This window comes from Cardiocondyla obscurior, linkage group LG28, assembly GCF_019399895.1.
Source record: "Cardiocondyla obscurior isolate alpha-2009 linkage group LG28, Cobs3.1, whole genome shotgun sequence".
NCBI classification, from domain to species: domain Eukaryota; kingdom Metazoa; phylum Arthropoda; class Insecta; order Hymenoptera; family Formicidae; genus Cardiocondyla; species Cardiocondyla obscurior.
Genome location: NC_091891.1, coordinates 1,272,630 through 1,276,617, shown reverse-complemented (window position 1 = coordinate 1,276,617; position 3,988 = coordinate 1,272,630).

Below are 3,988 nucleotides of genomic sequence, written 5' to 3'. Positions count from 1 at the left end.
TCGTACTAATTTTAAAATAAAGTATGCTATAACTCTCTAATTTTATAACTATCATTATTCTCAAGTCATCAAATTCTCTTAGATTTCAAACATCTCAGAATCTAGAATTTCGGAATCTTTGAAATTCAGGATTTATAAAAATTATTTAAAATACTGGCTGTTACAAAATTAATGAGTTCTCAATTTTTCCTTATTTCGTTTTATAAAAAAAATTTCTCAGTTATCAAATTTTAGAATATTTTAATTACACGTAGCTTTTAATTTCGAATTCAAGTTGTCAGATATCAGGATACTTCTGGAAAAAAAAGCAACACACACACGTGCGCGCACGCACATATAGAAATTCACACAGAAATCACGATGAATCGGGAAAACGAGACATCTCGGGGTGAGATATCGATCCTGAATAATGGCGAACGCGTAACAACGACGACAACAATAATCGTGGAAGTCGTCGATGGCGGCGGTGTATAGGGGCGGTGGCGGTGGCGGTGACGGCGGTGGTCCAGGAGGGATGCTGCGGGAAGGTTGCCAGGCAACGTGCGTCCACCCTTAAACCGCGCAGCACCCCCACCATCGCCGGCATCTCCCTTCGCCGCCCTTTCGTCTCGGTCGATACAACCGACGTTCTCGTCCTCTATGCCCTGGGAATTCCCTGATTTCCATTTAGGGGCTTTTCGGCTTTAAACCCGACCTCGACGACCTCCGTTCTTCGGGAAACGCTTGTTTTCCACTATTACCGTTAACCACTCCACCTCCTTTCTCTTTCTATTTTGTTACTTGCAGCGCTGGACGGAGAGAATCAGGAATCCGTTCTGTATATAATTTATTTTATACTCGGCAAATCAATTTTTTATGTCATAACTGAGCTAAGGTATAATTCGTAATGCACATTAAAAATAAATTACGTAAATATATATATTTCAAAAATATATAATTTCTAATTTATATTAAATTATATTAAAGATTTTAAATTTTATACGAACAATAAAATTATTATTGGTCCAACTAAATGTGCGATTAATATGAGCACTGAATAATTATCTAGACAAAAACTTATAAATAGTATATAGGTATTATTCGCTATTAAAAATGATAATTTATAAACCCTTTCGAACTTTAAGAGTAAATGTATTAAGTGCGTTAAAAATATATTTAAGTAATTATTATAAATTCTTAAAAATAAAAAGTCGGCACAAAGATTAAGATTGTCATAGTTTACATTTTTGTTAAATTACAGAGAAGTAGAAACGGAGGCAAACGGGGAAAGGGAAAGGATTGTCCCTTGATACTGACCTTTTTTAACCGCGGATAAATGCGAGAGGTTCGCCATTTCGGAGAAGCTTTTGATGAATTCACTCCGACGTTTGATCGCGAGTTGACGTAGATCGTTGAATTTGGTCCGCTCTTGGCATTCACCGCGTGCCTTATGAATTTTGAAAAGTTGGCACATGGAAGCCCGCAGTGAACGCAAGGAGCACAGACTCACACTTTCCTTCTCGATCTTGTCGCTGTTCAGGTACCGTTCGATACCAGTAAACCTTACTGAAACTCGTTACGATCTTCAGCGATTACGATTCGGCAATCTCGGCGAACACACTTTGTCACTGTCGATGATACTTTCGATTCCAGTGTTCAGTCCTCTTCCAGTCCACGTGACAAATGTCGCGACGAATGTTTCTCACTAGAATAAACTGCAATTTAATTCACCAAATTAGCCAAATAGAATAATCTATCTCCCTTTTTTTTTTTTTTTTTTTTTTTAATTTACAATCTTAATTTAAAAACTTCGATATTAACACCGGACACCAAGTGTAAAATTCTTAAAAGCCTTGAAAAGCCGATCGGGAAACAAGATCTCGCGACACCCCTTTTAACGTGTTACGGACCTCCAGTGGAAAAAGATTATGGAAAATTATCCCTCGCGCACAAGAGGAGGAAAGGAAGCAACTCTCCATCCGGTTGCTAATGATCGCGTTAATTCTGGGACACCGACTACATCGCACAGGCTCGAGGTGAGCATGATGAACGCCGAAACTGCACTATGGGGGACGTTCACCCCGGCGCGTGCCCTCGGTCAAGAGGAGGTGCCGCGCGAGGGAGATTGTGGAGGGGAGGGATGGTTCGTCACAGTGCTAACGTAACTTATTGCTTATTTCGCGGGGGGTTGCACGGGACACCGTGTCGCTCGATGAACGAGGGGATGATGGGAGCAGCTGATGCTGGGGTTCCATTGTGCCCGTAGATATTCGCATAATCGACAACCTCCCTTCCTCCCTTCCCTTCTTCTCGCCACCCCCTCATAGTCTCGCTCTCGCACGCTCTGTCGGCCGACGCAACGCTTACGCGCTTTTCACGTCCGGTGAGCATATGGGATACTGTAACCGGTGCGTCGACCGTGATCCTGATTGATAGTTCCACAGAATCGAGACTTTCCACTCGACACTCCGTTCCATTAACGACGCTTTTTCTTGCCCCGGTCGTTGAACCCGATTCGATGGCACCTCGCGCAGCGATCTCCGTCCCTTCGTTCCTTTTTCTCGTTTTTTTTTTTTTACAACTTTATACATAGTACAATTTATTTATTCATTTCCGTTTCGTTTAACTTATTTTTGAACGTTTGGCTCGATGAGTTTGTTATATAATTGCGACTGCTAATATCAAAGTACAAATCGAATTAAAAGACTCGAAATTTTTTTTTTTTTTAATCTTTTTATAAACTTTTATTTCCTGTCAATCTCAGAAACGTGTGACCTAATGTCAATTTTTTTTATTTTTTTTTTCGATGACAAGCGAAAAAACGTAGGCGACAGAAAGCCGTTATTTTCTCCGAGGGTTCCGCTCGTGTTAAAAGACGCGTGTCCACAAAGGGGGAGGGAGTTTCGTAATTGTTGCAGTTACTATATCCTATTTACCCCCCTTTCCCGCAAGGCTAATTCATATCCATCGCGAAGGAGTCGTGAGACGAGCGAAGAGAAGGGAGAAGGGAGAGTGCTTGGTCTCCGCGACACAATGGGGCATTCCCTTAAAGGGCTGGGACCTCGCCGGCCGAAGCTGTGGGTCAGGGTTACTTCCACGAGAATGAAAGAGGAGCGAAAAGGGGGGTTTAAACGCAACCCTCGTGAACAAGGGGGAGACGGTCGCACAGAGGAGCCAGGAATTTAATAGGAAGATATTTAAATGCCCCCGTTACATGTGACATCTGCGCAACGCGGGGCGATGCCCTAATAGCGACGGAAAAAAATAAGTTATCGGACGGAGAAAGAACGAAGGGCAAAAGCGATCTGGTAACGAGTATAGGGTCAGATAGTTGACAGCGCAACGACGCGCGCGAAACAGAAATGAAGCGCCGCGATAATATAGAATTAAATAATATAAAGATCGTACTATTATTTGCTATTGCAACTGTAATTATCGGTGATATAATTTATAACTATTTAATGTACATCGTTTTGTGCAAGTTGGAGTAATTGAAGTCATTGAAAGTTTGAATAAAAAGTTAGTTAGACGCGAGGGTGAGCTTCGCAACAAGATACTTAATCGGCGAACGTCACAACGATTTAATTTGCCCGGGATGATTTAATCGTAGACGAAATTGGCTGATAACGATATCTAAAGTTGCCGAAGAGTCGGAAGACAAGAGATGCAAAAGGGCAGGAGGGTGTGTAATCGGGCGTGGCGGTATGAAGCTAATTATAAGCGCTGTAAAGTCGCGGAGGTAAGAGTGACGCTAATCGATCAAGATATATCGACCTACCCTTCCGCCGAGCTCGCTTTTAACTTTCACACAGCTTTCCAATAACTTTATCAAGATTATAATAAAATATATACGTAATAATAGCTACTTATAAATAAAGGATATATGTAAAATTAAAATAACAATTGCTTCCTGCTTTACGTGGAAGCGAGCTGTGCTCGGAAATTATTCAAGTCCGCATTTCTTAAGCCTTGCGGCGCTTTCTCGCCGTTAGAAAAATTACACGCTACT